This window comes from Odocoileus virginianus, chromosome 18, assembly GCF_023699985.2.
Source record: "Odocoileus virginianus isolate 20LAN1187 ecotype Illinois chromosome 18, Ovbor_1.2, whole genome shotgun sequence".
Classification (NCBI taxonomy): Eukaryota; Metazoa; Chordata; class Mammalia; order Artiodactyla; family Cervidae; genus Odocoileus; species Odocoileus virginianus.
Genome location: NC_069691.1, coordinates 20330663 through 20344358, shown reverse-complemented (window position 1 = coordinate 20344358; position 13696 = coordinate 20330663). Strand labels below are relative to the sequence as shown.

Below are 13696 nucleotides of genomic sequence, written 5' to 3'. Positions count from 1 at the left end.
CACTGTTCTTGGCAATCTAACCAAGCAGTTCCCCCACCCCCACCATCATTAGAAATTTGACAATTTTGGCAGACCTGTGGCAACTACTGAGCTGCAAATCTGCATTGTGTTTGTAAATTCTAAGATTCTTCACTTATCCCTGACTTCAATTTTCCATTAAGAAGAACTCAGAAAGAACAGGCAATACATTTGAAGAAATGAGAGACAAAGTAGATTCTTAAACAAAAAAGAAAGACCCAAGAGATCAGTAACTCAACCTTTTTATTTTTTTCTGGGAGCTAATAACCCAACTTTTAGACACCACGGTTGTCAGTCTTGGCTTTGCAGTTGCAGCTAGCAGTCTCAGTGGTCCCCCGAGGGGACCACAGCTCAGAGGGCTGCGCCGGCTTTGCAGCCAACCCTAGTGGCACAGTCAGATTCTTGATTGTTAAGAATGCCTTCCTTCTCTAAATTGCTCATTTTTATTGCACCTAATATTTTGTGTGTATCCATTTTTAAATTGACACTGTGTTTTTACCACAGGCCAAATACTGTCTTTTCTGATGGCCTGCTAAAAACCAGGAACTGGGTTAAGGGTGTGGATTCAACAGCGAGCAAAACACATACTCATGGGGTTTATGATAGTATGTGTGTGAGAGAGAGAGGTTAATTAAGTCATACCCTCCCCACCCACCACGGGTAGAGTTATAATCTCCAATGAGCATGCTGAAGGAAAGGAATGAGGTGTCCTGAGAGAACGGGAAACTCCGGGGTGTATTCTCTGGGCAGTGTTTTGCTTTCGTGTGCATTATTCTTTTAATCTTCACGTCAAGTCTTTGATACCAGCATTTCTCTTCTCAGTCTGCAGATGAGGAAGGGGAAACATGGAAGAGATTAAAGTGCTTATTGCGCTGTACCTGGGTACAACTGTACATGGGACGGTTAAATATGAGTGAAAGGGAAGTGCTGATTGGTTGGTGTACAAGCATGAAGGTGAAGCTCTTTCAAATAATCCCATTCTTCATTTGTCCCTTCTGGAAATTTTGTGTCAGTGCATCCCCTGAAAAGATAAGCTATTATTATTATAGCTTTGAACTTATAGGAAAATAGTTTTCACAATGTTTGTGGCAAAACCAGCTCCTGACAAATACTTTGTTGTTGCTTAGTTGCTAGATCATGTCTGACCCTTTCGCAACTCTATGGACTGTAGCCGGCCAAGCTCCTCTGTCCATGGGATTTTCCAGACAAGAATACTGGAGTGGGTCGCCATTTCCTTCTCCAGGGAATCTTCCTGACCCAGGAATCAAACCTGCGTCTCCTGCTGGCTGGCTGATTCTTGACCACTGAGCCACCTGAGCAGCCCTCCAGCAAATACACACGTGTAATTGAACAATATAATTCTCCTTCATCATCTCTATGCAGTTCTTCAGTGTTCTGGATTAGCTGCTGAACAGTTTAACATTCAGCCTAACTTGGGATGCAGCTGCTCGCAAGGTTAAAACAGAGTTACTTAAAGTTTAGTCCACTGGTGGCAACCCAGCAGCATTGCCATCCCCTGAGATCTTGTTAGAATTATTTCTTGGGCACCACACTAGGCCTGTTAAATTTGAATCGCTGAGGACTGGGCCCAGCAATCTGCATTTTAACCATCTCTCCAGGTGATTCTTAAGCATAGTAAAATTTGACCACCATTACCCTTCAGAATGTGGAGGAGTGCGAATATTAGCCTAAAGGTAAATCTGCAACCATATGATACAAAGGAGAATCCATGTAGACCAATGAATAAATATCAGCTGTTCGACATACTGAAAGCAGTAGAGCTGGAAGGATGCATTAAGATTCACTGGTGAGGCAACTATTTTTTTAATTTATGGAGAAACTGAAAAGGGTAAGCATGTGGTATAAAATATATACTGATGCATTTTTTATAGCATCTGTTTTATTCTTCTTACTGTGTTCTCTAATAAATCAGATAATAAGGTGTATTCTGGTTTATGGTGGTTGCTGAGAGAATGAGAGGTGAGTCAGTAAGCTTACTATGTCTGTTTTATATTTCTTGCTTAGAGATCAAGACGAGAACCTCGTGAGAAATCATGCATAGATCTCATACAAGCACATCACCTCTTGGGGAAGAACCCCAGGCGGATGATCATTGAAGTAATTTCCTTGTAACTGACAATTGCAGTGGGGTCTGACCCTGGATTTAAGCGTAGATTGGCAGATTAATAATAATCACATTAGGTTTTCAAAATGCCTCTCCAACCATCATCTCAGTTTTTCAGCTTATTTTCTCCAATTTTCATGTTTGCTTTCACCTCCATACAAACGGATCTGGAAATATAGCTGTTGTTTGTTTATTTGGTAGTTTACAAAACATGCCAATGTGCCTCTGGGCATGAGTACAATATAAATCACAGCCATAAATAAATGACAGAACAACAAAAGCAGAAGTAAGTAAAAGCTGACACTCATATGCCTGTGTAATAAGTTTTTCTTATCTGAGAAAAATGGGAGTCAATCCTATATGCATACATCTCTCTGACTTGTGGGTATTCACACTTTTTTTTCTTTCAATAAAAAAATTGACTAAATGCCATGATTAGCTAGCTAACAGAAAAAAAAAAAACAGTGTAACATAGTTCCAATACTTGCATTCAGGTGAGGGAATATGATTTATTTAAGCTCCTGTCTTTTCACTTTTCCATATTTTGTTGCATGAATAATAATACTAATGATGTGTGCTGTGTGCTCAGTCATGTCTGACTCTTTGTGACTCCATGGACTGTAGCTGCCAGGCTCCTCTGTCCATGGGATTTCCCAGGCAAGTATACTGGAGTGGGTTGTCATGTCCTCCTCCAGGGGATATTCCTGACGCACAGATCGAATCTGCATCTCTTGCATTCCAGGCAGTTTCTGCATTCCAACCACCAGGGAATAGCCACTATATATATTCAGTGCTGTACCGTGTCATTTAATTTTCACAATAAGCTTATAGGGGCATTATGAGTTTACTGTAAATGCTTCCATAAATTCAAAGCATCTGAATAATTTGCCGAGTTACTCAGGTAAGAAGCAATGAATGGGACTGGGATTCGACCCCAAATCTGCCTGGCCCAAGTCTCCTGGCATATTCCTCAGTGGGTCTTGCTCCTTCCTTTCATTCCCAGCCCTGTGGGGTCCCATTCACTTCTTGCTAGTAACGATCTGCAATCCTGGATACAGTCTTCTCTATAACTGCTTCCTCCCCATGTCACTGGCACACCTATTTCTCTTACCCTGTGCCCCAGCCCACCATCGCACTCAGCTGAGGCAAAGCTGAGAAACTGAAGCACCGAGATGGGGTACTGAAAGGAACTCACAGCCTGCAATGCGAAAAACCACACACGGAGTGGGACTTGCTTTGTGAGCTAAGGGACATGAAACCTCTCCCGTGATGTTCCCAAGTCCTGACCTTGCTTCCCTAACCTCAGGTCCCCCTCTCCCTGCCAGACCAGGCCACCTTCAGCTTCTAACTTTGGCCATTCCCATAATCTTTCTTAGCAAACCTCACCATGGTGGGGGTGGGGGTAGGGAGGGGTTATCCCAGGGTTAATTCCCCTTTTTCTTATAAGCACCTCTTCCTGTATCTGAGTCACTGAAGTTAGAATCATGTCCCGGGGTCGGCCACAGAACTATCTGAGGTAGACTTGTGAGTGACATCACAGTTTCTTCATGACGTGTAGACTTTTGTTATTGTTGTTTGGAACAATATGATAAGTAATGTGGTCACTGTGTAGCTGAGGATAACGTACTTTGAAATCAGTGTATCAGGGACTCTCATCTGAGCCTCTCTATTGAGGATATGAGGGAAAGAGCTTGCCGAGGGTTGAAGAGACTGGTCTAGACTTCAGGCAGTTGAGTTGCAGTTCATTAGCAGATTGGGCTGCACCCTATGGAAGGCAGGAGATAGACAAAGTGGACCCCTTTCTCTGTCTCAGCTCAGCACTGGTCTGATGATGTCTCTTTGGAGTCCAAAGTTGAGCTGAGCTTGCAGCCACAGGCCCCTGCAAATGTGATTGGCCAGAGGTCCTTTTCTGTGCATTATCTGGAGAAAGAAAAGGGTAGAAAGAATCTCTCGAAGCTTTGGGCACAGGTCAGATACATAAACAAAGACAATGCTTTTGATGCTGCAGTGACAACAGTCAATCTGGAGCTGGCCATGGTGGATAGGGGTCTGTCAGGGATATCAGGTATCAGGGGTCCTCCGTCACATCTGAGAGAACTTATTCTTCCTAGAGGATATGAAGGAGGAAGAATCTGGAGCATGGGTTTAGTTCCCCCAGTTGGACCCTCAGAACTCCATTATGTCTCTGCCAATTGCTCGAAAAAAAGCCTCCCCCTGGCACACACTGAGGCTGGCAAAGCGGATACAGGAATCTAGTAGATAAGTCTTTCCAATTGCTCCCAATCATTATTCCATTGCAGACTGGAGCTTCTCTTTCCTTAACTATCCTGTACTGATTTTTTTTTTTTTTAAGTTTGGTGGCCCTGAAAAGAAAGTGCTGATGACAGAAAGGAAGATGAGGAAGAGAGTGGTGGCTGTTGGGAAACAAACTAGGGACAAACTAAAGATAAAAAGTCAAATTCACTGGTGGATGGAATAGATGATGTGAGTGAATCCACACTACACTTAAGACAGAAGAAAAATGATTCATGGAACTTTCTGCTTAGTACATGCACCAGAGCGAAAACTGTTCAAGTATAAATATCACCAAGACTATTGGAAGGTGAAACACCTGCGGAGGGGAAGTCTAAGGGATTCTTAACCATCTGCATGGGGGTGGGGGGCCATGAGAGGAAAGAAAATGGGACCCATTTAAATAATGTGCTTATAATTCTGGGGACTCTTAAGGTCCTGATTTCTATTTGAAATACCAGGAAATTAGTCTACTAGCTTCTAACTTTGAAAAATGGCAGTAAGGGCATTCATGGACTTATTTTGAGTCTGAACTGCTGTAGTTTGTCCCTTCTCAGTTCTGACTTTGGGCAAATTGGTTAATCTTTGTGCCTAGTTTCCTCATTCGTCAAAACAAGGGTCATAATAGTCTAATACCGCTCTCACAGGGTGGGATGTCTGTGATGTGCTCACAATAGTGCCGGCATGTGATAAGCCCTCAGTGGTAGATGTCATGATTGTAACTTGCTTTATCATCCCAGCTACCTCCTCCCTTTGGTTTTCTGCTCAGCAGTCATTCGGGTGATGCAGACTTGGTAAGGCTTCCATTCTTCCTAGTCCGAGGCCAATTTGGGTAGACCTCACAGCAAATCAGTCATTTTCAAATGGCTTAACTCGACTTGGAGTTAGAGGAGATGTGGCCTTGCCTTTGCTGAAAGGTTGTAAATCAGTGACGACTTCCAGCATGTGACTGAGGCCTCTCTGTAAGATGAGACAAGACCATCTAATCAATGAAGGCCCTAAATTTAGTCATGACCAAAGCTTAGGTTTCCTGGCTTTGTGATGAATCATATTTTGACATTTTTCTCTAGTTAGCTGGTTGGGTTTTTGCACCCCACGTTTAGGAAATACTGCCAATGTGTTTTATGTTTGCTTGTTTGGTTTAAGGAACAGAGGACTCCTGGTTTCTTGAGAGTATGGTGGAAATTCTAAGTTCATTATATTGTCCTTGTAGAGAGGCTTTATGAGTCATTTTCATCTATCATTCACATTTTAGTATAAATCCAACTTAACAACTGAAAGCATGTGAACGCTAAACAAGCTTTTTTGACAGAAGGATAAAGAGGTCCAAGCACTACTTGGGAGGGTTTTGGGTAGCAGGAAAATAGTGCCATCAGGCTTGAGAAGGCAAAAAGAAATGAGGAAGGCAGGAGAAGGTTTTGAGGAGGCTGGAAGCAGGAGAGGCAGAATGATACAGGGAGGGGCAGGGTGCGGCAGAATACAAGTGTTCTGTGGTCTTCATCCCAGAACTCCAACTTTTATAAGAATTCCTGATTCCCAGGGACTTCCAGGGCACAAATCAAAGCCATAAGAAGGAAGAGCGGGGTACTTGGATGAAAGAGACAGACAGACAGACAAAGGGGAGAAAAAGCCCTGGGAAAGGGAGTAAGGGGGGGCAGTCAGAGAGGCCATGTCAGGAACTTAGGACCCCGTGGGAGGTGGGGGTAGTGGGGAAATAGATGAGGCTAGGGATTCCATAAAGCCTGGCTGGGTCCAATGAAGTCAGAAATTCTGAAGTTACAACCCCCAGAACCTCTCGGGAAGCTCATTGCTGTCAAGTCAGCCTGCTTGGTTACGGATATTGTCTTCAAGGAATCTACATGGATTTGCAATCCTTGCTTCCTCCCTGCAGTTCATTCTGTCAGGAGATTACAGATTTAGAATACATAAATTGATGCCGAATTTGAAAAGTTTCCTTTATGGTAAATGAGTCTGTGACTGAGGGAGACTCCCGTCAGAAGGACTGCTTCTTTTTCTTATCCACCTGCAGCAGAAGACCGATTTCTCTTTGGAGAAGACAACCTCTAATTGGGTTTGGAGGCCCCATCCGTTGACGCTGAAGCTAACTGGGTAGGTTAGATGGCTGGTCTTGCAGGCGTCAACTTGGGGATGAGACTCCCTGGCCCTCCCGACCCACGTCTAGCGAAACGGTTCACCATGCAGCAGCCAGTACGTTTTCAACTCCGTTAGGTGACGGGAGATGACCGTGGTCATTTGGACCAGACGGCCGGGTGGCAGGAATGTCCTCGGGCTTCTCCGTGGGGCCCTCCTCCCCACCCCCATGCTACTGTCGGGAAAACCGTCCACGAGGGAGGAGTTCAGGACTTAGGACGTGTGTTCACACGTGGGCCCGGGGAGACCCTCCCCACAAGAGCGAGTGCCCACCCAGCAAAGCGCGGGCCAAGGCAGGCTCCAATCCGACGCCCTCGCGGGTCCCAGTGAACGGCAGGTGTCACCGTTCTGCTTCCAAACCCCAGCTACCTCGGTGCCTCGCGCGCTCTAAACTTGTGCGTTCGGAGCCGCGGCCCGCGGGGCGCCTGCACCACCCTGTGTGCCGGGGGTCCCCGCGTGCCAGCGGCGGCCGGGCCGGGTGGAGCGGGGGGGATGCGCGGGGCCCAGCCGGCGGGACCTCCCAGGCGGGAGCGCGACCCCGCGGCGGAGCTGAGGCAGGTGCCGGCGCTTCCCGGCCCCTCCCCTTCCCGCGGCAGGGTTTGGGAGCGCCGCGCGGCGCGGCTCGGGGCGGAGGCGCTCGCGCCGGGGCCGCGGCTCCCGCCCCCGCCCGGATCCCGGCTCGCCGGCTCGGTCACCGAGGAGCAGCTCTTCGCCGCGGGGCCGCTCTGGCTCCCTTTTCCGAAGTCGCTGCGGCTGGAGGTGCACCCGGCGGGGGAGGAGGCGGATGCGACGGGGACCGCCGGTGAGCTGCTGGCGAGTCCGAAAGGGCGGCCATGGGCCGGCGCGCGTGGGGTGGGGGCAGAGGGGTGCGGGGTGCGCTCAGCCCGGGGTCGCGTCTCCCCGTCCTGAGCGGGTGTGCGCCCCCTCCGCACCAAGGCTTGGCTTGGGGGACTGCCGGGCTATCGCGCCAGTTCCCAAAAGGCCCACGTGCTTCCAATTGTGTCTTAATTGAGATCCGAGAAACTTTGGCGCTCTGGGCAGACCGGCTCTGCGAACTAGTCTTAGCCGTAACTTGTAGATGTCAGAAGTGAGGCGCGTGATTTCCTCGCTGGGAAGCTTTGTCACTCTCCTTCCGGGCCTTGCTGCTTTTCGAAGGCAGGGGGCCACCACCTCCCGGTCTGCAGCTTTCTTGGGGGCGAAGTTCTGAGTTGGAAGGGCAGCAGTTTCGGTCCCAGAGGTGACTTACCAAAGACGCGCAGGTACCAGTCCCCTGGCTTCCTTGAGTCGAGGAGTGGGTGTATGAAGGGAATGCTTCTGATCTTTGTGGGATCTCAGAAGTTTTGAGAATTCAAGGAAACCTTTAGAACCTTGTCTCAGAAAATGTATGTACACGCCCGACAAACTTTGCTTATAACTATGGGGGTGGGGGGCGGGGATCACAGCTCTTTTCTGCAGCTCATGTTAAGTCACCAGTTTTAAGTGTAGGGAATAGATCCTGAGACAGCTGCAAGTCTTGAGACTGCTGAGGCTCCTTCCGACCCTAACTTCTAAGATGCTGAGTCGAGTTTAGAGTGTTCTGCATTGTCGTTCGGTTCTAGTGGGAATTTCAAGAACTGTCCTGCCCCTCAGTAATAAGTGTGATCCCGGCTCACTGCCATATCTCTGAAGCCTTAGAACAGACCCAGGTACATAGTTCTCACTCAAAAAATGCTTGTTGTGGAATAATAAAACCCTTCACATGTGTCTTCTCTCTTTACTGTAGGCTGGAATGATGAGGCTTGGGTCTTTAAAAAGGTAGTATTAAAGGCTGAATATTATTCCCTTGTGTGTATATATACATAAAACACATCTTCTTTATCCATTCCTCTGGGTTGTCTCCATGTCTTGGCTACTGTAAACAGTGCTGCAGTGAACTTAGGGGTGTGTGTATCTTTTTGGGCCATGTTTTTCTCTGGATATGTGCCCAGGAGTGGGATTGCAGGTCATATAATAGCTCTGATTTTAGTTTTTTAAGAAACCATACTGTTCTCTATAGTGGCTGTATCAATTTACCTTCTTCCCAACAGTGCAAGAGAGTTCTTTTCACTCCATGCTCTCTCCAGCATTTGCTGTTTGTGGGTTTTTTGGATGGTAACCATTCTGACTGGAATGAGGTGATATCTCATTGTAGTTTCGATTTGCATTTCTCTAAAGCCATGAAATTAAAAGCCATGAGCTTTCTCAAACTCATGTCCATCGAGTCGGTGATGCCATCCAACCATCTTATCCTGTTGTCCCGTTCTCTTCCCGCCTTCAATCTTTCCCAGCATCAGGGTCTTTTCCAGTGAGTCAGTTCTTCGTGTCAGGTGGCCAGAGTATTGGAGTTTAAGTTTAAGCATCAGTCCTTCCAGTGAATATTCAGGACTGATTTCCTTTAGCACTGAGTCCCTTGACTGTTCACCTGAAAGTATCACAGCATTGTTAATCGGCTATACTCCAATACAAAATATTTTTGTTGTTAAAAAATATATAAAAAATTTTTAAAAATGAAGTGAAAGTTGCTCAGCTGTCTCCAACTCTTTGTGATCCCATTGACTGTAGCGTGTCAGGCTCCTCCGCCCACGGAATTCTCCAGGCAAGAATACTGGAATGGGTAGCCATTCCCTTCTCCAGGGGATCTTCCTGACCCAGGGATCGAATTGCATTGCAGGCAGATTCTTTACCATCTGCCTGGGAAGCCCCCCCACCCCACACACACACAAATTTTTTTTTTTTTTTTAAAGAAATATTAATTATCATTTGACCAGTATCTTAGGAAGCTTGAGATTTGGCTGGAGATCAGAAGCCTTATTCAAGTGACTCATGGATCTCTTTTATGGGTATAAGAAGGATTAGGAGTAGGTTTCAGTGTTTCTCTGGGGAATTCTGAAACTCAAGGTGCCAGAAAGAGTGAGTTCAGTTTACCTATTACAGTGATTTTGTTTAATCTGTAGTCATCCATATAGAGAAACAGAAGAGCAGATTTGAGATAAACATGGTACTTGGTGTCTTGTGGCTTTCCCACAAATGTGCTTTAAAAGAAGTATCAGAGACTCAAGGTTACTGAAGTTGTAGTTTCCTGAGAGCACACCCGATGCCTGGCCTTTGAGGGTATAATCATCTTACAGAGAGGAATAAGCTTCCCTCAATGAACAGATCAAATCTGGAGATGACCTCTTTGGTATGCAGTAAACCATGTTAATGGAAACAAAAGGAATAATTAAAGCTAAGGCGAGCAGTCATTGCCACAAGATTTTTACTCAATTCCTAGTGAAAGATTCACTAACAAAGAAGCAGAGAATTCACTCTCCTAACAACTTGAGTCCTAAAATGCATTCTGTACATGAATGCAGTTACTTAAGTTTGCTGCTCTTTTATGGAGTTTTTGGAGAACAATTCTTGAGTCTCTTTTTTTTTTTAAGTAGCTCATTTTACTGTATAACCAACCAGACCCCTATGGATGGTGGTTGGGCAGAGCAGCTTAGCAACAAATTCTAAAGAACTGTTAGAAGGAAGACTATGCTGCGCTTAGTTGCTCAGTTGTGTCTCTCTGCGACCCCATAGACTGTAGCCCGTCAGGCTCCTCTGTCCATGGAATTCTCCAGGCAAGAATACTGGAGTGGGTTGCCCTGCCCTCCTCCAGGGGATCTTCCCAACCCAGGGGTCGAACCCAGGTCTCCTGCATTGCAGGTGGATTCTTTACTATGTGATCCCCCAGGGAAGCCCGAAGGAAGATTATGTTGTGTTCAAATATTGTACATTTAGTAGCAGCATTTTGAATGGGTAGAATTTCTCCTGGGGTAAAGAATGGCCCAGATTCTTTAATGGGATATAAGAAAGGGTCTAAGCAATGTACCCTTAGAAAACGACATCGTTTCTCAGTTTGTATCTAGAATTTGTTGTTAAACAAGTAGACTCTGGAGTAACCTGGCCTGAGTTCAAATCCTGGCACTGCCTTTTTCAGCTGTGCTGCATTTTTCAAAGCTTTCATCCTACGTAAGCTTCAGTTTCTTCATTTGTAAAATAAGAATGATAATACACATTCAGGGCTTCCTGGTGGCTCAGCAGTGAAGCCTCTGCCTGTGATGCAGGAGACACAGGTTCACAGGTTCGATCCCTGGGTCAGGAAGATCCCCTGGAGATTGAAATGGCAGCCCACTCCAGTATTCTTACCTGAGAAATCCCATGGACGGGAAGAGCCTGGTGAGCTACAATCCATGGGGTCCCAAGAATTGGACAGGACTTGGCAACTCAACCACCACCCCCACCACCACATGAGGATTAAATGGAAGAATGCATACACCATGCTTGATACAATACCTGGCATATATTAAGAGATTATTAAGAGATCAGTAAGTGTTTTCTGTTGTTATTATTATTTATGTTGTGTCCCCCCAGGCAATAGTTTTCTCAGGCTGTGCTGAGGAATAGGTAGGCTGTATTTTTGTGAAGGTTTTTCTTAGAAGGGTTAATTAAATCTGATAATTACTTGGAAAACTGAATAATCTTCTTGATTCCCAGTTTCAATAGCTTGTCATGTAAAGAATGGGATAGAACAAGACAAATTAGTTTATTCTATTTTCAGTCCCTCCAAAATTGACAATTTTATGAAGGGAACACACCAGGGGATCTAGCCAGTAATGTGCTCTGTCTTGTGGACTCTGGGAAGACATTTATCCATCCCTTCTTTCTTAAAATTTTTTGAGCCCCCATCCTACCAGGAGCCTGCCTGAGGCATGCTTCATTTATCCTCCTATTCCCAGAGCCTTCCAGGATACCTGGCACACACAAGACATCACTAAATGTTTCTTGAGTGAGTCAGTGATTTAATGCGAGAATTTTTTAATCTTGCTAAAATGAAAGTTGAAATAGTGAGTACTTAGAGTGCAGATTCTGAATTGTCTCCCTAATGATTAAGACACTGGCTTCACTTACAGTCTAGAGGGATGTTGTAAAATATAGTGAATTAACAGACAATGGAGATATAGTAAGGTACACAGTTCAGGAGACAATTGCCCTGATTGTCCAGGGGCTAAGACTGCTTCCAATACAGGGGCCCCGGGGTTTATCCCAGGTCAAGGAGCTAGATCCCACATGCTACAACTAAGACCTGGTGCAGCCAATAAAAATAAACATTAAAAAAAAAAGTTTGTTACTCAGTTCCCCAGAAGAGAGAGAGGGCATAGCACACCATGAGGGTGGGGGGATGGAACACGTGGAGAAGCCCTGGAGTCCTCAGGAGGCGGCTGGGAGTGATAGGGAGCTGTGGGCAAGAGCCTTTGTCATGCTTTCTGTGGGAAGGAATGGGTGAGGCAGGGTGGCCAGGTGTAAATTGGCTGGTTAGAATCATTTCAGTGGGCTCTGGGGGCATACAGGCTCTACCTGGTGGTCTGGTATCTGGCCCAAGGGTGTTTAGGGCAGGTGGATAGTGGCCCAGGGTGTGGGGGCCCAATAAAGGAGACAGTTGTGTGGGGTCTGGATTGATTGGATTCTATTTGAAAAGTGTGCTTGCAGGTAAGTTGTTAACTATCTCTAGGAATTGGTTTACCCTGGGAGAGGCAGTGTATCCAGTATCAGAATACACAATGAAAAGTCACGGTTAGAACAAGGGAGTATCAGAATACAAAAGAATTGGCAAGTATATAGGGTGGGGTGGGTGCTGCTGGCGTGGAGGGTGGCTGCAGGTAGGAAGGGCTTGTGGGTCAGGAGTTGAGTTCAGGTGATGGGAAAAACATATATTGATTTCATTGAACTGGGAAAGGGAAGGGAACCAAAAAAGTGGGGGATGGGGCTGCTTCTCCTCCACCCCTTTCTCCAAGGTCTGTATAATCCTGTGCTGGGGAGCAGCGGGGAGATGAAGAGCTGAGACTGTATTGTGCAAAGGCTAAAGGTAGAGTGGATCTCCAGGAGGAAAGAGAGAACTTTTATTCACTTTCTCAGTTTAGAGTTGTCTTTTAATTAATCTGGAAGAGTTTGGAAAATATGTAAATAAGCCACATTGATAATCAAGTATAAAAATGCAGTGGTTTTTGTCTCTGAGGGATGGTGAAAGGATGCCAGGTTTTTTGTCCCCCAGTGGTTGCTCATCTCATTAGATGAGGGAGAAGAAACGTCAGAGAAACATATCCTTTGTATCACATGGTACACTAATCTTCCTTCATTAAATCTGTGCTAAAAGTTGTTAGTAAGTTGAGACCTAGGGACTGCAACTTAGAGTCTGCAAGTCAGGCATCTGTGTGTGACATGAGCATTAATTACTTTTTTTTTTTTAAATATTCATTTGGCTGTGCTGGATCTTAGTTGTGGCATGTGGAATCTTTAGTTGCAGCCTGAGGGGTCTAATACCCTGATCAGGGATTGAACCTGGGCCCCCTGCATTGAGAGTGCAGAGTTTTAGCCACTGTACCACCAGGGAAGTCCTGAGCATTAATTACTTCTTATTCAGCAGGTATTTATTGAACATGTGTTCTGTCCTAATCACTGTGTGGGCAGTGTGGGGCTGGATAAAGACCCAGGATTATGGAACTATTATTTTAATTGGGGGGAAGACAATAGCCAAAGAGACGGCAAGATAATTTCAGATTGAGGTAAATGAACAGAATGAAAAATTAGAGACATTGAGAGGAAGGCTAACTTATAAAGAATGTGGTCAGGGACGGCCTCTCTGAGGAAGTAATCCTTGATCTGAAGGAGAAAGGATGAAAGGAGCCAGCTAAGCAAAGTGCTGGAGGAAAACCATAACAGGTGAGAGAAGGGCAGGTGGAATGGCCCTGTAGCTGGAAGGAGCCGATGTGTCTGACATGGCCAGTGTAACTGATGCTTCTTAAGGGGGACAGGGAGCAACGTGAGTTGAAGTTAGCATTCCTGTTTTTATTGAAGCATAACAGGTTCCCTCAGTGCCTTAAAATAACTGCCATGCTCCCGGACCACTCTGTGGGTTAAGAAACCAGGCAGGACTTGGCTGGGTGATTCTTTTGCTCCCTGTGGCATTGACAGGTGACCCCTTGGCACTCAGCTGGTAGCCAGCGTGGTCTGGGGTATCCAGCAAGGCTTTTTCACTTGGGTTGTCATATGGGCTGGTGTGATAGTTAA

The 13696-nt window shown here is 45.8% G+C and overlaps 1 long non-coding RNA gene across 5 annotated transcripts in view; it reads left to right on the top strand.

Moving 5' to 3' along the window:
* The first annotated feature begins 7275 nt into the window (after positions 1-7275).
* The window catches only part of LOC139039421 (uncharacterized), a 244864-nt gene continuing 238443 nt past the window's right edge, over positions 7276-13696 (top strand). For all 5 annotated transcript variants that reach the window (XR_011492685.1, XR_011492686.1, XR_011492682.1 and 2 more), the window contains exon 1: positions 7276-7388. This is a non-coding gene — a long non-coding RNA (uncharacterized lncRNA). The remainder of the gene's footprint in view (positions 7389-13696) is intronic.